Raw genomic sequence first — 20,396 nt, forward strand, 5'->3', positions numbered from 1 at the left:
CGACTTCCAGGATTGTCTTCTTCCTTGGGTCATAGTACTGCAGGTTATAGGTTTCTGCTGACAATATTTGTTTGAGAGACTCAAACATATGTTGATGGTCTTCCTGCCATACATATGGTATGTCTTTCTTTAAGAGCTCTCTCAGTGTTGATGCTTTGTCAGGAAAAATTGGAATGTATGGTACCAAGAAGTTGAAAATCTAAGAAATCTCTGGAGGTCTTCCTTGTCTTGTGGGGTAGGCATATTCCTTACATCTTCAATTTTGCTTGGGTCAGGACGGATTCCGCAACCTGAATAGATGGAGCCAAAGAAATTGATCTGACTTACATTCACTTGGCAATTCTTGCTGTAAAAACAAGCCCTTCGTGACGAGCTACTGCCATCAGTAAATGGCGATTTCGATCATGTTCTTCTTTGGTTTTGCCCATTATTGCAATGTCATCGGCAATGCATATGCAGCCAGGTACATTTTCTATAATTCTGTCCATATGCTGCTGAAACAGATCTTGACTGCAGATAAACTGAAGGGTAGTCTCTAGAAGCAATATCTTCAAATGGCATCCTGAAGGTGGTGACTTCCTGAGATTCCTTAGCTAGGTGTACTGACCAATATCCGTGTTTAGCATCCAACTTGGAGAAGAATCTGGCTTCTGTGAACTTGGGATCCAATTCCTCTAATGTTGGAATCTTGTGGGGGCATCTCTTTAGGGAGAAGTTTAGACGCCTCAGATCTAGATACACTCTGATTGCTCCATCCTTTTTCAGTACGCACGTGATTGAACTGCACCAGTCTGTGTGATGATACACACGACAGATGATGGCATTGTGTTCCATGTCATTTAACTCGCGCTTAAGCTTTTCTTGTATGTGCACATTGCATGTTCTGAGAGGGTTGATTGACATAATTGCACCCTCTCTGAGGTGCAGTACGGCATTGCCTTTGAAATCACCTATGGCGTCGAACCGGTCCGGGTACATTTGTTGCAGGTCATGGATTGACTCAATGCAGGTACCCTTGGTCTCTTCTGCTGTAATAGGTACCTTGGTGACCTTATGGATAGTCACGATGTTGAAGTCCTTAAACGCTAGTAGTCCTGCCACTGCTGGTCCGCTCGTGCCTACCAGGTAAAATATTTGTGGTTTCCATGCCACTGCCATAGCTGTATTGCATTGTCAGTGTACCACTGCAAGGGATGGGTGACCCATTATATGCAGATAACTTTGCAGTTGTCGGCTGTATCATTAATTTCCAATTACTCCGGTACATATCCTTCATGATTCAAACTGGTAGGATATTTGCACTAGCTCCAGTGTCAATCTTAAACCTGAGTGTGTGTTTGCCATCTTTCTTTGGGCATATGATGTTAATAGCAGTGAAAGCTTCCAGTTATTTAACTTCATCAACATAATGTGTCAGGTTCACAATGTGAAAGGCCTGCTCATCTTCTGGTTGAGAATCACTCCTCTCTGAGTCTTGTCTCAGGTCTATTTCACTGTGGACTTAGTGTATCAGCTTGCATTTACGCAGGTCTCTGGCGTTTTCCTTGCTGCTGTTGCCCTATTGCTGCACCTGTCTTCTGTTTGCTTGTGTCCTACTGTGACTTCTGGCTGCGTCTTTGGAGCCATATTTCTTGCATAGGTGGGCCCAGTTTCCTATTGCACGGCAAGCCTTGCACAAGTCTAGAAATGCAGGACAACTCCAGGGTGAGTGGGACAAACCACACTTACCACACAGCTTGCTTGCTCTTTTCGACCTGATACCGTGCCGATACTGTTGGCTGCACCTCGTGCTTGCAGATGCTGTTGTCCAGCTACAATGGCTTCTTATTTCCTGCCATCTTCCAGCAACGCATCAATGCTGTGACCTTTCATTTTCCCCAAGAGGTCTTTCTGAAATGCTTCAATGGGTGGTGATACAATCACCAGCTCCATTAGTCACTCCAACAGCTCAGTTTCTGAAAAATCGCATTCATTGCCCTACGGCATCTACTGGTGAACTGGTCTATTGATTCCTGTGGTTGTTGCCTGTAGGGCATCAATTCCAGGTGGTGAATTCTAAAATTCAGTGTTAATCGGAGCTGATCATCTAGCACTTACCATATCTTTGTGGGATCTTTCTGGTCCTCTTCAGATAAGCCAGAGGTATTGATTCTGTGTAATCCCTCATTTTCAACTGCTATCAGTATTTTTAGAGCTTGCTTCTCTGGTTCTACAATTACTTGGCCTGTGAAGCATAACTGCATTTTTGTTTTAAAAGTTTGCACTCAGATAGGATATCAATGGCCATCCAGTTTATGCTGTTGTCAGGCAAGCCCCCAACTGCCAAGAATGAGGAAAATTAATTTCACCCCATGAACATTGATTTTAAACTGATGATGGTGAAGAAAAAACTTGCTTTAAAAAACAATTGGAGACTTTGGCTGGAGATAGACATTAGCATATCAACAGACAAGTCCACAATAGACTTTTGATTACCATAAATTGAAGGTGGAAAGGCTAGCATTCCAGGTTACCTCCTAAGATTGCCGAATACACAAAGAGACGTGGTCAGGCCAGTTTAATCACATGACTGGCTGACTGTTGGAGTTTTTTGAATTTGAACTTCCAACAGGGATTTTGAACTCAGAAAGATGTTTTCTCCTGGACTGAGAACACCTCTCTCCTGTCTGCTGTCATCTCGCTCTCAACAGCTTTGGAATCCATTGAACCCCAAGAGAGAAAAGTCTCCTACAGTGAACAAGGTTTAAGAAGAATACTGGGCCCCAATGAAAAGTAAGATCTGTCTACCATCAAGGACTCTACAGTGAGCTGGAAACACAGAAACAGTAACAAGAAACACCCTTTAGAGACTGCCTCAAATCTCTCCATTTTATTTTTCTTCTACTCTTTTCTGTCCCTATTTGCATGTTTGTATCGCATGTGTATGCTAGCGTGGGCCCATCATATACCCGTAGGTGTTAACCGTATTAGAGTTTAAGTTTAAGGTTTAATAAATTTCACTTTTCTTCTTTAAACCTAAAGAAAACCTGGTGTGCTCATTTCTTTGCCTTATAACTGGAAAGCTTTGAACAAGGATTCACAAAGGGGGAGTTCAAAACACAGTGTGTTTAAAATTAAACCCTGTTACAATAAGACCAGGTGAAGAGAGTAAAAGTCTCCTGGACACCTTTCTGACCTGGTCATAACACTGTGTCATGCAGATCCCCACCTGCCAAGAATGAGGCATATTAATTTTGTCATATGAACATTGATTTTAAACTGTTGCTGGAGTGAAGAAAGGACTTGTTTGAAGATCACCAGACACTGGGCTGGAAATATATTTGCATAATAAGACCGTGCTTGGAGAGACAAAAGGAGTGCTCCTTGGTCCACTTAAACCACAATGGACTTTGATCACGAGGCATTGAAGGTGAGGAAACTCACATTCCAGGATGACTGCTAAGATAACAGAACCACAAGCTGAAGTGGTCAAACCAGCTAGTCACATGACTAACCTGCTGAGCAACCTAGGCTTTTTGAATTGTGCCACAGAGAAAGGAGCAGAAGGCAGTGTGCCACTGAGGCTGGAACAAGGAAGCCTCTCTCTCTCTCTCTCTCTCACTTTCTCCCAAGCCACCGCACCCACGGAAGACACATAAACCTCAAGAGAGAAAAGACTCCTATATCGGAACAAGTTGAAGCGTGAACTGGGCCCCAACGAATTGCAAGACTCACTGGCAACCAGAGATTCCACATTGAACTTAAAGAACTGTAACTATAAGATATTGCCTCAAACCGTTCCCCTATATTCTTTCTACTTTTCCTGTCTCTATCGGCGTGTGTGTTTATCGTGTATGCATGCTAGCGTGGTCATATCGCATATTCGTGGTCGTTAACCGGATTAGAGTTTAAGATTAATAAACTTCTACCTTTCTTGTTTAAACCTAAGGAAATCTGTTTGATTTCTTTGCCTTACAATTGGAGCAGTGAACTATGGGGGGAGCCAAAAACACAGTGTTTTCAAATTAAACCCTGTTACAGTTAAACCAGGCAAAGGCTGAGAGGGAACCCCCTAGACCCCTTCTCACCTGGTTGTAACAGAAATTTGGGGGCTAGCATCTGAGATTTTACCCACAGACAAATGAGAAATTGGAAGTGGGAAGTCAAATTGTTCCCAATCAAAAATTAGAAAAGATTTCAATACAGGTTTTCTTGTGATTGTGTGTGATTGAATACTAACATGTCTGTAACTGAAGCTGGTAGCTCTCCAAGCCAGGGTGAAGTAACTTGGGATAAGTTAAAAGCATTGTCTATGGAGGAGTTGAGGAAAATGGCTGAGCAGTGTGGGATCACTGTACATGGCAAGGCTAGGAAGTCTGAACTCCTAAGACTAATGGCCAACCATTTTTCCCTTGAATCTGAAGAAGCAGAAATATGTTTAGAAGCAGACTCCGACAGGGTATTGCTAGCAAAGATACAATTGGAACAAAGGAAACTTGAATTAGATGACAGGGAAAGAGAAGGAGAAAGAACCTTCCAGAAAGAATGAGAAGAAAGAGAGCTAAGGTGGCTTGAGTTAACTGGGGGGCAACAGAATAACCCCAGTGAAAGCATGGCCAATATGGAGGAGAGTAATTCAGGGATGGGTACAGAATTGTTAAAACTCTCCCAACTGATCCCAAAATTCAATGAGTGAGACATGGAAGTGTTCTATGTGTCTTTTGAAAAACTGGCAAGGCAGTTAAAGTGGCCAGCTGCAGCTTGGACTCTGCTGTTACAGAGTAAATTAGTAGGAAAAGCCCATGTTGCCAGATGAGGGTTCATCAAATTATGAACTGACAAAAAATGTTATCCTCGGGGCATATGAATTAGTACCCGAAGCCTATCGCCAAAAGTTTAGAACCTTCAAGGAGCAAGCTGATCAAACTGACCTGGAATTTGAGAGAAATAAGCAGCTGCATTTTGACCAGTGGCTGAAGGCTCTTAAAGTACAGCTCAGCTATGAAAATCTCAGAGAAGTAATTTTGTTAGAGGAATTTAAAAACTCTCTCCCGCTCTCCATAAAGACACATGTGGAGGAACAAAAGGCTCATAGAGCCTGGCAGGCAGCAGTCCTGGCCGATGCATTTGCTCTCATTTATAAGTCAGTTTCCCAGGGGAAAACCTTTCCTAATCACCCCCACAAATCCGAAAAGGAGAGGGGGTGGGAAGGTGATAGGAGCCCAAGCAGTCCTGGGAGGGAAAGAAAATCAGGAGACACGTGGGGTCCTTGTCCAGACAAAAAGGAAGGTACTATAAGTAGGGGTGAGACCCAGAGACCTGTGTGCTTCCATTGTAATAAAGCAGGGCATTAAAGAGCTGACTGCTGGAAACTAAAGGGAAAACCTGCAGGGTTAATCAGGGCAAACCCACTCAGTGAAGAGGAGACCCTGATGGAAAGGGCAGCAGAACAAGTTTGGTTTTAACTGCAGTAAGAGTGAGACCTAGGAAGTCTACCGCTGCAAGTGTAGGAAAACTTAATAGGATTCCTGAAGGTTATCAGGGTTTTGTGTTTGAAGGGAGAGTAACCCCATACCCCTCAAGTGGGGCAAGCACGTCCATAATAATCCTTTGGGACACAGGGGTCACTAGATTCCTTTTACTGGGCAAAGGCCTGACCTTTTCCTCAGAGAGTACAGTAAACTCCAGAATAGTGGTGAATGGTATTGGAGGGCAGCGTATGCCAGTACCTTTACACTGGGTGCATTTGGAGTGTGACCTAGTTTTGGGACTGGTGACCATAGAGATTGTCCCTAGTTTGCCTGTGGACAGGGTTGACCTGCTCCTAGGTAATGATCTGGCAGGGATGAAGGTGGTAGCTTCCCCAGTAGTCAAAGAGAGACCACAGTAGGTCAAAGAAACAGGGCTGGGACAGGAGACGGTCCCCTGCAGTTTCCCTGAATGTGTAATGAATGGGAAATTTGGTATCCATCTTTCTGCTATTTTTTTTTTGCTTAATACTTGTTTTAAGACTTGTTCTATGATGCTGCACTGTTTCCCCTTTAAGAAACTCTCTCTTATTTAGACTAGCTACTTGGATGGAGACTAGCAGGTGTTTGATAGTGTTCTCTGTTTATCTTGCTTGCAGCACTAAAGCTTGTCTGTTTACACAGCTGTTCAATTGGCACTTCAATGTTTTTTTTACTAAAGTTTGCTTATGTTCTTCATGCTTGAGTGGTTTAATGATGTTTTTTACTTTGGCTGTGTGAATGGAGACTCTGCAGTGTTTGTAGGTTTCCTGTGCTTTTGCTATTGGACTTCTGCTGTAATGGCGCTGACCTCGATCAGCCTGGGAGAGGTATTGGATTTTCCCTGGTTTCTTTTTCTCTCTCCTCCAGAGCCTTTGCAAAAAAAATCAACTATTGAAATGCATCAAAGCTTTATTTTAAATGGAAATTCCTCAACTGTCAGCACAATGACTCACCTGATCACAGGAATTTACTTGCAGCCTGTTCTGTGCTCTGTCTTCTACAGTTAGAGGTAAGTTCTTTTTTCTTTCCTCTGTTTGGGCCAGTATTTCTGTTGAGCTTTCTCTCTTTTGGCTGTAGGGAGGGTCTTTTTCAGACTTGTTTTACCCATGGTCTTCAACTTAGATCTTGTATTTTCACCGCAGCTGCCACCATATAATGAGTTCTTTATGTTGTCTGTTGCAACATAAATGAGATGCATGGAGTCCAGTTCGTTGAAGATCTCCAAAGGTTTATTAACAGCTAAACTAGTATATACTGTAGAGCCAACAATTTACAAAACTTTCATCTGGGTGTTACAGTTGCAGAGTGACCATGGCTTGCAGTCACATGATTACATCCAGGTACTTAGCTCATTAGCCTACTGAGATCTTAAAGGGACATCACTCTTAAAGGCAATCATACAACATACACTATCCAGCAGGGGGCACAGGAACAGGAACTTGGGCCAAAGTTTCTTCCCCTTCCTAGGTCAGGGATGCTGATGCCAATTGCAGAGGTTCAAAAGAGATCAGTTCAGTTGGAAATGATCCTGGGACCTTTGGCATTGTATGGTTTGGTACTTAAATGTCATGCTTCCCAGCTGTAATGAGTTGACAGAGGTGTGATCGCAGCTGAAAAATGAACGTGTCTGGGAAGGGGATGAGAGGGGCAGGAAGGGTAAAAGTGGGGTGAGAAGAGAGCAATAAGGGAGTGCAGTAGAGGAGAGGGGAGGCAGGGAGGGAGGATCGGGGAGAAAAAGAGAGGAGGAGACAAGAGTAGGGAAAGAGGGGAGAGGGGAAGGGAGCAGAGGAGGGGGGAGAGGAGGATAAGGAACAGGGTAGTAGAGGGGAAATGAGAGAGGAGGAAAGGTGAGAAGAGAGGAAACAGGAGGGGAAGGAAGAGAGGATACAGGAGGGGAAGAGAGGAGGGTAGGACAGGGGAATTCTTTTTAAAGTGAACACAATTACTGTACAAACCAATCATCAGCTTTACACATTGTGATTACAAGGCATCTAAATTTATTCTCCCCAAAAAAATCATTAATCCACTGCACGTGCCGAGTTCCCTCTACAACCACAACTATTTATACAGCTTCGGCAAAGCTCTGTTTGCTCATCACTGTCCTCCATTCTGAGCTGTATTCTCTCCTGATTTCTCAATGTCTCAAATTTAAAATTCACATCTGTCTGTTTAAATCTCTCCATTGCCTTGCCTTTCCCCATTACTGTAACATCCTCGAGCCCCACAACCACACCCCCACCACCCTGCTCCCCAAACTCTCCGTTACTCTGCTTCTGGTCTCTTGTACATCTCCTCTCCTCCTTTTGGTTCACCATTGATGGCACTGTTTACAGCCACTTAGACCTCACCCTCTGGAATTCCCTTTCTAAACCCCCATGCCTCTCCAAGCCCCTCTTTGATCAAGCTTTTGATCGTCCCCTAAACTTTGACTCCAGTCTGTTTTCCTATACCTCCATGAGGTGGCTTGGGACATTGTTCTACATTTCAGGCTATATAAATGCAAGATGTTGTTTTCAATATAGCAATGCATATCATTCAGATATTTCTTTTCATCCTAATCTGTTTGAACAAATCAGTTGATCCCCAGATATATAGCACCTTTCAGGGTGTCACAAAGCCAAGAAAGTACTTTAGAGGTGTAGTCACCGTTGTAATGTAGCAAACGCAGCAGTCAATTTGCGCACAGCAAGCTCCCACAAGCAGCACTGTGATAATGACCAGATAATTTGTTTTTGGTTTTTGGTTGAGGGATAAATATTGTCTAGGACAACGGGGATAACTCCACTGCTCTTCATTGAAATAGTGCCATGGGATCTTTTCTTTCCACGTGAGAGGGCAGACAGGGCTTCAGTTTAATGTCTCATCCAAAAGACGGCACTATCCAAAAGTGCAGCTCTCCCAAGTTGACACTAGATTGAGTCAGGACAGGAGGGGGCTCAGGTATGAGGCTACCCCATACAACAGATTGCCAACACTTCACTGGTTAGACTGACACATGAAGGATGATCATTTGGGTGAGGAGTCAGTGAACTATTGGCATCCATGTAATACACACCTAGCAAGTCCACATCTTCAATAAAAGAGTGAGAAATTAGTAGCCCAGTGCTCTTAACACCCATACTAATGCCATTTCTATATTCAAACAAGCCCATAATGTACTGAAAGCACAAAAATACTATTTACAGATCAAACAGTATTATAATTACACTCAAGACAGCATACGTCCTCTGCAGTTTGCGCATGTTATTGGTAAGGAACAGCTGCTTTCAGTATCCAACACTCGATCCAAACAGAAACCCAACTCTCTGGAAAAATAATTTCAGAATAATAATACCTGGGAATGATTACAAGACTGTAATCTAATTGAGGGGTTAAATTGATGTCATTAAGCATAAGTGCAAAGCTCACGCAGTTCATGAACATCACATCAACCCCTCAATTAGATTACTGCCTTGTAATTACTCCCAGGCTTCCATATATATTATATACACACTGTAAAATTTATGGAGTGGTTTGAGTCAAATCTGACCCATTTTTGAGTTTACAGTAGCTCTCATTGTGATTCCAAATGTCTGGATGCTTCCATATCATTCAGCTGTCATTCCTGAAAGACCAACAGTTGAAAATTGAAGTAATAATCAATTGTCTCAGTTTCTCCTCAATGAGAGGAATTTGGATCTTGTATTCTACTATACACCTGTTCACAAACTAGTCCTGTTTTTTTTTCCTGTGCTTTACCTAGGTGAGTTGTTGAGTCAGAACTACAAGTTAAAGGTAGCACCACATGCAAATTACAGCAAGGGCCTACCCTATACTGAATTCATAAAATGGTGATTAAGAACTAGCTTCAGATTAGGCTGGTTTATGAGTTGTGTATTGGAGACAGACCCACTTTTACATCTTGTCTGTGTAGGTTCTACTCAAGCCTTTAAGAATCAAGAAAGTCCTTCATCTATATGGGGCTTTAGACATATTCAACCTAACTAAACACCAAATTATCTTCATCATTTCCTTGTTAATACTATGTAAAAAAGTTGACATTGTCTTTCCAAAACCTATATGTCTTCCTGAATTAAAAGAAAGATGGAAGCAAAAACAAATCCAAAAAGGCACTGACAATGGGATTAATGTCCTTTATTTACAATAAACCTTTACATACAAATAGAATGTCACTTGGGGCTACAACACTAATGTCACACGCATTTATCTCAATACGCTGACAAAGTTGTCAAAATAGTGTCTTGAAAAATAGGAGTTATATATTTTGGAGGAAATAGACATCACAAGTATCTTTATAACAGCTAGTACTTTATTAGGACCTAACCTGATACTGAAATGGAAACAGGCAAATCAAGAGATAGCGCGACAGCTGCAAGCATGCCTGCTCATGTACCTGTTTCGAGAATATACACCTACAGGCAATGGTTTATGAAAATATCCTAATAAGCAACTTTTGATCTTAGAAGTCAAGCCCAGTAGGCATGAGTGGATCAAAAACTCTGAGAATTTTATTTTCAAAAACTTTTACCACCACATTCATTTAATTAAAACAAGCCTTTTTCACATTTCAATGAATGGTGTTCTGCATATCTTTTGTCACAACCAGATGATTGGCTGGAATTCACTCATATTTGATCATAACCTGTCCACCACCAACAAGGCACAAGTCAGGAGTGTGCTGGAATACCCTCCACTTGCCTGGATGGGTGCAGCTGCAATGACACTCAAGAAACTCGACACCATCCAGGACAAAGCAGTCTACTTGATCTGCACCTCATCCACAACCTTGAATATTCACTCCCTCAACCACTGACACACAGTGGCAGCAGTGCATACCATTTCATATGATTATAGGAAATAGGAGCAGGAGTAGGCCATTTGGCCCATCGAGCCTTCTCCACCATTCAAACAGATCATAGCTGATCATCTACCTCTATGCCATTTTTCCCTATCGATTTCTGTCTTGAACATGCTCAATGATTAAGTTTCCACAGCCCTCTGGGGTAGAGAATTCCAAAGATTCACCACCCTTTGAGTAAAGAAATTCCTCCTCATCTCAGTCTTAAATGGCCTACTCCTTATTCTGAGACTGTGTCCCTTGGTTCTAGACTCACTGGCCAGAGGAAACATCCTATCCACATCTACCCTGTCATGCCCTGTAAGAATTTTGTAAGTTTCAATGAGATCACCTCTCATTCTTCTAAACTCTAAAGAATAGAGGCCCAGTTTCTGCAATCTCTTCTCATAGAACAATCCCGCAATCCCAGGGATTAGTCTGGTGAACCTCCGTTGCACGCCCTCTATGGCAAGTATATCCTTCCTTAGGTACGGAGAACAAGACTGTGCACAATACTCCAGCTGTGGTCTCACCAAATCTTTTGGGCCTCCTTATCTCGAGAGACAATGGATACGCGCCTGGAGGTGGTCAGTGGTTTGTGAAGCAGCGCCTGGAGTGGCTATAAAGGCCAATTCTGGAGTGACAGGCTCTTCCACAGGTGCTGCAGAGAAATTTGTTTGTTGGGGCTGTTGCACAGTTGGCTCTCCCCTTGCGCCTCTGTCTTTTTTCCTGCCAACTACTAAGTCTCTTCGACTCGCCACAATTTAGCCCTGTCTTTATGGCTGCCCGCCAGCTCTGGCGAACGTTGGCAACTGACTCCCACGACTTGTGATCAATGTCACACGATTTCATGTCGCGTTTGCAGACGTCTTTATAATGGAGACATGGACGGCCGGTGGGTCTGATACCAGTGGCGAGCTCGCTGTACAATGTGTCTTTGGGGATCCTGCCATCTTCCATGCGGCTCACATGGCCAAGCCATCTCAAGCGCCGCTGACTCAGTAGTGTGTATAAGCTGGGGGTGTTGGCCGCTTCAAGGACTTCACCAAATACAATTGCAGTAAGACATCTATACTCATTTACAATATGAACTGCAGCAACTCACCATCGCTCCTTCGACAGCACCTTCGAAACCAATGACCACTACCATCTAGAAGGGCAAGGACAGCAAATGCATGGGAACACCACCACCTGCAAGCCCCTCCAAGCCACACACCATCCTGACTTGGAACTATATCGCCATTCCTTCATCATCGCTGGGTCAAAACCCTGGAACTCCCTTCCGAACAGCGCTGTGGGTGTACCTACACCATCACCTTCACAATGGCAATTAGAGATGGGCAACAAATGCTGCTTTAGCCAGCAAATCTCACATCCCATGAACAAATTTAAAAAAACATGATACTCGCTGTAAGGTCTGAGGTCAAGTCTGTTACCACAAGGCAATATACTATTGAAGTGTCCCCTTACTGGAAATGGTACTTCCATGTTAAACGATAAAACAGATGAGCAGCAACTACAGTGTTTACAATTAGATCAATCGGAGTTAAAAAATAAACATACGAGAGGGCAAGAGACAAAATAATGCGATGAAAGATCTGTGGGGGGGAATGGATTATATTATAGCAGGCATTTTGAATATCAATTATTCTGCATCCGCCCAACCTGAGGTTTTGTCAATTCATAATGCTTTAGTTGCAAACAGGTGAGGAAGAGAATGGACTGCACAAAGCACTGGAAATGGATCTTGACTGTAACAAACATTTTATCAATATGAGAAGTTAAGATGAATGGTGAGATTTTTCCCTAACAACAGTTAATTTGCACATGGAGTCACTGTGAACAGAAGGAAATGGCAAGTAAATGGTCCATTTTGTTCTTTGTTAAAACTCCAACAATTCATGACTGGTTTTCTCCAACCCTCCAGTATGAAAACCAAATGATACAACATAGGAGGCCATTCAGCCCATTGTGCATGTCCCCACTCTTTGAAAGAGCTATTCAATTAGTCCCTCTCCCTTGCTCGTTCCCCACAGCTTTTTGTACTTTTCAAGTATTTATACAATTCCCTTTTGAAAGTTACTACTGAATCTGCTTCCATCCTACTTTCAGGCAGTGCATTCCAGATTATAACAAGTTATTGCATGAAAAGAATTCTCATCTCCCCACCATGGTTCTTTTGTCAATAATCTCAAGTCTGTGTCCTCCGGTTACTGACCCTCATGCTAGTGGAAACAATTTCTCCTTATTTACTCTAACAAAACCCCTCATACTTTTGAGCAAATGAACTTCCTTTTTATTTTTGGGGGCAGGATAAGGTAAAGGCCTGCTTAGGTATACAATTGAAACCCAACCTGAGCCCGACAGAACCACATCCAACCCGAACCAGCGTCCTTTGATATTTTCCCGCGCCCGACCCGACCATCGGAACGAAGTTGATTATATCAAAGAGGTTGTGCTCTAACTTGGATGGAATCACTCACTGCAGACTAGTGCAGAGTCCAGATGCACGTTTCCCACCTTGACGTCCTGGCTGTTCAAATGTTGAAGCTTTTCCCTCCCTGACCAAAAGGCAGCACTGTGTCCGACATGAGCCCAAATGTCGGACCTGGAAGAGAGACCTGACCCGAACCTGACACATGTTGTCAGGTCTGGTCGGGTTTGGGTCGGGTAACCGTGCTCTAGGACAAGGCATGGGATTTAAGGGAGAATATTTTTCTCAATCCAGAAAGGATATTTAGTCTGAAGTTACAGGACCAGGACTGCTATTAATTATAGAAATAAAATCTCTTACTAACTTCTGTGATTTGCAAGAGAAGAGTGAGCAAAGAATTTGATCCTGGCAGAGGTTTGTTGCTAGAATTCAGGTTAGCACTATCCAAAGAGGTCAAGTCTGAAGCTACTTGAACAAAAAGTAGTAGGTATAAACAGTAAGGTTAAGAACACCTTAAGTATAATGTAAAACATTACAGATCCATCACCAAGACATAAATAGTGTCTGCCTACATTACAAATGGGTACTAATCTTTTGCTAGCTTACCTAGTCATACTGCTCCAGATTATGGGCTAAGAGGTCAGTGACTAAATGTTTTCTTCTCAGTTGAGTTGATAAATCTGGAAATGGAGGGGAAGGACCCTCTCGGGATATTTGTGGGATGTAGGTCATTTGGGATAAACAAGGTATTCTGGGTACCTATGTCCACAATGGATGTTAGGAGAGAATGGAAGATCTAGAAAGGAAGATAACTGAGCTAAAGCAAAATACTGCGGATGCTGGAAATCTGAAATAAAAACAAGAAATGCTGGAATCACTCAGCAGGTCTGGCAGCATCTGTGGAAAGAGAAGCAGAGTTAACGTTTCGGGTCAGTGACCTTTCATCGGAACTGACAAATATTAGAAAAGTCACAGGTTATAAGCAAGTGAGGTGGGGGTGGGGCAAGAGATAACAAAGGAGGTCTAGATTGGACCAGGCCACATAGCTGACCAAAAGGTCACGGAGCAAAGGCAAACAATATGTTAATGGTGTGTTGAAAGACAAAGAATTAGTACAGATTAGGTGTAAATACACTGAATATTGAACAGCAGCAAGTGCAAACCTGAAAAAAACAGTGGGTAAGCAAACTGAACAAACAAAGATGAAATGAAATAAATGCAAAAAAAAAAGATTGTAAAAAATGTAAAAAAGAATGTTAAAAAAAAAAGAAAAAATAACTAAAAATGAAAGTAAAATGGGGGGCTGTCATGCTCTGAAATTATTGAACTCAATGTTCAGTCCGGCAGGCTGTAGTGTGCCTAATCGGTAAATGAGATGCTGTTCCTCGAGCTTGCGTTGATGTTCACTGGAACACTACAGCAATCCCAGGACAGAGATGTGAGCATGAGAGCAGGGGGGAGTGTTGAAATGGCAAGCAAGCGGAAGCTCAGGGTCCTGCTTGCGGACTGAGCGGAGATGTTCCGCAAAGCGGTCACCCAGTCTGCGCTTGGTCTCCCCAATGTAGAGGAGACCACACTGTGAGCAGTGAATATAGTATACTACATTGAAAGAAGAGGCGGCACAGTGGTGCAGTGGTTAGCACCGCAGCCTCACAGTTCCAGGGACCCGGGTTCGATTCCGGGTACTGCCTGTGTGGAGTTTGCAAGTTCTCCCTGTGTCTGCGTGGGTTTTCTCCGGATGCTCCGGTTTCCTCCCAGAAGCCAAAAGACTTGCAGGTTGATAGGTAAATTGGCCATTATAAATTGTCACTAGTATAGGTAGGTGGTAGGGAAATATAGGGACAGGTGGGGATATTTGGTAGGAATGTAGGATTAGTATAAATGGGTGGTTGATGTTCGGCACAGACTCGGTGGGCCGAAGGGCCTGTTTCAGTGCTGTATCTCTAATCTAAAAAAAAGTACAAGTAAATCGCTGCTTCACCTGAAAGGAGTGTTTGGGGCCTGGGATAGTGAGAAGAGAGGAGGTAAATGGGCAGGTATTACACCTCCTGCGATTGCAGGGGAAGGTGCCCTGGGACGGGGATGAGGTGGTGGGGGTAATGGAGGAGTGGACCAGGGTGTCGCGGAGGGAACGATCCCTTCGGATTGCTGACAGGGGAAGATGCGACTGGTAGTGGCATCACGCTGGAGGTGGCGGAAATGGCGGAGGATGATCCTTTGGATATCGAGGCTGGTGGGGTGAAAAGTGAGGACAAGGGGAACCCTGTCACGGTTGAGGGAGGGGAAGGGGTGAGGGTAGAGGTGCGGGGAATGGGTCGGACACGGTTGAGGGCCCTGTCAACCACAGTGGGGGAAAATCCTCAGTTGAGGAAAAAGGTCATATCAGAAGCACCGTCATGGAAGGTAGCATCATCAGAGCAGATGCGTCGGAGATGGAGAAACTGGGAGAATGGAATGGAGTCCTTACAGGAGGTAGGGTGTGAAGAAGTATAGTCGAGATAGCTGTGGGAGTCGGTGGGCTTATAATGGATATTAGTAGACAACCTATCCCCAGAGATGGAGACAGAGAAGTCGAGGAAGGGAAGGGAAGTGTCAGAGATGGACCATGTAAAGGTGAGAGAAGGGTGGAAATTGGAAGCAAAGTTGATAAAGTTTTTCAGTTCAGGGCGGGAGCAGGAAACAGCACCGATACAGTCATCAATGTACCGGAAAAAGAGTTGGGGGAGGGGGCCTGAGTAGGACTGGAACAAAGAATGCTCGACATATCCCACAAAAAGACAAGCATAACTAGGACCCATGCGGGTACCCATAGCGACACCTTTTACTTGAAGGAAGTGCATGGAGTTGAAGGAGAAGTTGTTCAATGTGAGAACATGTTCAGCCAGGCAGAGAAGGGTGGTGGTGGATGGGGACTGGTTGGGCCTCTGTTCCAGGAAGAAGCGGAGAGCCCTCAAACCATCTGGTGGGGGATGGAGGTGTAGAGAGATTGGACGTCCATAGTGAAGAGGAGGCGGTTGGGACCAGGAAACTGGAAATTGTCAAAATGACGTAGGGCGTCAGAAGAGTCACGGATGTAGGTGGGAAGAGACTGGACCAGCAGAGAAAAGATAGAGTCTAGATAGGAAGAAATAAGTTCAGTGGGGCAGGAGCAAGCTGACACAATGGGTCTGCCGGGGCAGTCCCGTTTGTGGATTTTGGGAAGGAGGTGGAAGCGGGCTGTCCGGGGTTGTGGGACTATGAGGTTGGAAGCTGTAGAGGGAAGATCTCCAGAGGAGATGAGGTCAGTGACAGTCCTTTGGATGGTGGCTTGATGTTCGGTGGTGGGGTCATGGTCCAGAGGGAGGTAGGAAGAAGTGTCCGTGAGTTGGCGTTGAGGTTCTGCAAGGTAGAGGTCGGTACGCCATACGATAACAGCACCACCCTTGTCTGCAGGTTTGATGACCATGTCGGGGTTAGACCTAAGAGAACGGAGTGACTCAAGTTCAGAGGGGGACAGGTTAGAGTGAGTGAGGGGGGCAGAGAAATTGAGACGACCAATGTCTCGCCGACAGTTTTCAATGAAGAGATCAAGAGCGGGTAAGAGGCCAGGGGGAGGGGTCCAGGTAGAGGGAGATAACTGAGCTCAAGGACTAATTCTCTGCACTCTTCAACATCCAGAAGGATGAGGAGTTCTGAATCACAAGCTTCTGAAGAGTCTGGGAGATGATTGAGTGAGGTGAGAGAGTTTAGGGAAAGGAGTGACCATCAACAAGGGAAGCACAAAGACACAAGAGGTGCAGGAAACTTCTGGAGTTCTGGAAACGTCCAATAGTTGCCTGATTCTGGATAACGAGTGTCTTCCTAATAAAACACAGTGGCATTATGGTGGAAAAGGCTACCAAATGAACAAAGGGTAAAATTGAAAAGGAGAAGACAAAGGCAGTTGTAGTAGAGCACTCCATATTATAGTGTGACTGAGAGTCATGTATGGTCAATTGAACCCATATCCAGTAAAAGCCACCATCCAATGGCCAGGCAAACCTTTGGTAAAAGGGTGAGCAGCCAATGGTCAACATCGACATGGGAGCCAACAACATAGGCAGTAGGATGGAGATCCTGCAGTGGATTCTCCAGGGAGTAGGTGTCATACTAAGGATGAGGAGCTTCAGGACAGTCCTGGATTACTATCAGTGCCATGTAATGGGCAGTATAGAGAGACATGTTTTTGGAGAGAAGGTTTTTGGAACACTGGAATGCACCTTGGTATTTTGTACAAATAGGATGGTCTTAGTTCAATATACTAGCAAAGAGGTAAATAGTATAGTGAGAGTGAATCTAAACTTGTAAGGAAAGCAGCAGAACATTTACAAACAGCATATCATTGAATCACATAGTACATGCATTAAAAGAAGGGAGTTTAGAGCAGGTTAAGGATAAGAATAAAATCAGGCAGGGTGGGATTGCAGGGGAGAACAGCATCAAAGGACTGGAGGTAAGGGTCTTAAAAATATACACAAAAACAAGGTGCATTAAGAATAACCTATGTGATCTTAAGTTTCATGTTGTTGATGAGGATTGTGATATTAAATCACAATACGCTCTTTTTAAAATAAGGATGCAAAGTAGAGGAACATCATAGAGGATAGAAACTGATGTGCAAGGACAGACAGCATACACTAGGAGAATCAGTTGCACTTTATGTAAAACATATTAAGATACAGGAAATAATTAAAATTTTATTTAGTATGGACAAAATAAAACCTCTATGGATCAATATAGGGATTAAGAGAAGGGATAAGAAGAAACTAGTCACTTGGAACTGTTACAGGTTATCTAGTCAGTGAGACTACATTCTTCAGATGTAGATTAGAAAATGTGAAGTTATCAGAGTAAGTCAGCAAGGCTTTCGTGATGTTGGTGGGGAGGTCGAGATTATATCAAATTTACAGCACAGTAATAGGCCATTTGGTCCAACTGGTCTCCATTGGTGCTAATGTTCCAGATGGGCCTCTTCCCACCCTACTTCATCTAATCCTATAATACTGTACAGGAGAATGATTTAAGAGGTTGATGTTGGACAGATCATTAAAACCATCTGCACAGATCATACAGCAGCAATGGATAAAGGAAATAGGATCTTGGGTTGTATGGTGCTAATAGAGTAAATCATAGGATGTGATACAGGGTAGTTTAGCCCTGTCTGGAGTTGTGTGGGGAGTTCTGGTTGCTGGATAAGGAAGTACATCATAGGGCTGGAAAATGAGACCCATACAGTAGATCACAGAATCATGATACAGCATCGAAGAAAGCCTTTCAGCCCATTGTTCCTGTGTTAGCTCTTTGAAAGAACTATCCAATTAGTCTCATTTCCCTACCCTTTCCCCATAACCTTGCAAGTTTTTCCATTTCAAGTATTTATCCAATTCTCTTTTGACAGTGATGATTGAAGATGCTTCTACCACCCTTTCAAACAATGCATTCCAGATGATGATAACTCATTGCTTAAAAAAATCTCATCATACTTTGGTTCTTTTGCCAAATAGCTTAAATGTGTCCCCTGGTTATTGACACTTCTGCCACTGGAAACAGTTTCACTGTATTTACTCTCTCAAAAACAGTCATGATTTTTATACCAAAGGATAGTGAAATAAAACATCTGAGGTAAAAGGAGAAATCAAAGAAGCTGAACGTGTTTATAATGGAGAAGACTGAGAAGGAATTTTATTGAAGCTTTCAAGATCTTAACTTGAACCCTGAGAAATACTGTGGGAGACATAGGACACAGCTCAGGAGAGGATCATAGAGATGGTGATGAATGTTTGCAATATCTATCTAGGGAAGGAGGCTGACTGCATCAGTATTTAAGAGGGGTTGGGTACATGGGGTGTGAAAGTTAAGTGAGGGTAATGGGTGGTGAACTACATAGTCTGTATTCTAACTGTGGGGCCTGTCAGAGGGACCAAAATGTCCTTTGCTGTACATTCCTAAGTAGCAGGTCTCTATAATTTGGGTTATGACTTCTGTGGAAGAATAATGGTTTTCAAGCCTGCCAAAGCAAGGCAAAAATGTGCGAAGTGGAGCAAGACGTGCACTCAGACTTGCCCAGGTGGTTAATCTGCTCCAGCTGAAACATCTCTACAGTTTTTGATGCAAGTTTGCCATCTGGGAATGAACAGGACCTTACTTAAACAGAGGCTCACTTGGAATTTGTTTTCCAATTACAGTAACCAAATTAGAAAGGCAAAAGAACAGTGTAGCATGGTCATCAAAGGGGATTTAACTAAGCAACTGATCTCTATATGGGAAGTATCTGGCAAGAGCAATCACTATGCGGTTGCATTTCACTTGATTTGGCAAATCTATGTTACTGATTTAATATTAGTGGCTATTTTCAGCAGGGTTAAGGTACACCAAGTTATGCTGCTAGACTAAATTGCAATACTGAAGAAAAATGGTGCTTATTTAATGGGTGCTGATGGACAAGGAAATTCTGTATGTGCCTAGAATTCATGGCTAAACAGGGAGGTTCATTGAGAAATTAACCTACAAAATATTTAAGTATAAACAAACAATAGTTAACAGAATAGGGACACACACAAATATATAAAATGATATACCATTAAAAGAAAACAGCTGAGGATAACTAAAGCCAGTGTTTGGCATCCTAAAAAGGCACTGGGAAAAAAGACACATGTAGCAATGATAATGAAATTTTTTCAGGTTATGTTAAAGTCAGAGTACCATTAAATACCACATGGAGATCAATCAGGGCAAGTGAGAACTAAATAGATACTTAGTCTCGGTTTTTACTTTTGAAGGTGATCACCAGTACTGATGCAGCCACAGTTGGTTTAGTGGGCGTAATTGCAGATGGTCTTAGCTCAGATTAAGGCACTTAAAGCTGATTGTGCTGTTCAACCCGATTCCACTAATTCCAGAATGCTTAAAGAAGTGGGGGAGGTCGTATGTGAATCACTGACTCATATATTTAATAACTTATTGAGATCTGGGCTGATTCCAGTGGATTACAGGGAGCCTCGTGTGGTTTCATTATTTAAGAGGAAGAAATCAGGTCCATCAGTGGGTTTTTTTTGTTATTCTTAGGACGTGGACAACACTAGCAAGGCTTCATTTACTGCAGAAATAAAAACAGAAAATGTTTGAAAACACTCAGCAGATCAGGCAGCACCTGTGGAGAGAGAGAGAGAGAGAAAGAGTTCAAGTTTCAGCTTGATCACCCATCATCAGAACAACAACACAAATTCCAATGAAAGGTCATTGACCTGATAAGTTAACTTTAGCAGAGATATATTTTTTTTTGGGGGGGGGGGGGCAGTCTAAATTGGGGTGCAGGACAGTGGTCAGCCAGTTAAAATTTTACCACAACCCACAAACCTTCAAAATTACCAGGTTTATTGAATTCAACTTTACAGACTGCCATGGTAGGATTTGAACACTCAAGCTCTACCTTTCTTGTCCAATACCATAAACCACTAGGCTACCATACCCTGCAAAACATCAATTGTAGGGATCGTGCTAGAAGGCATTATACAGGATGTGATTTACAATCAATCAAGGTTCAGCCATTATTAAGGGTTTCCAGTACAGCTTCTGGCAAGAGAGATCCTGCCTCACCTACCTGATTAAGTCCTTTGAG

Source organism: Heterodontus francisci, chromosome 24 (assembly GCF_036365525.1).
Source record: "Heterodontus francisci isolate sHetFra1 chromosome 24, sHetFra1.hap1, whole genome shotgun sequence".
Taxonomy (NCBI): Eukaryota; Metazoa; Chordata; class Chondrichthyes; order Heterodontiformes; family Heterodontidae; genus Heterodontus; species Heterodontus francisci.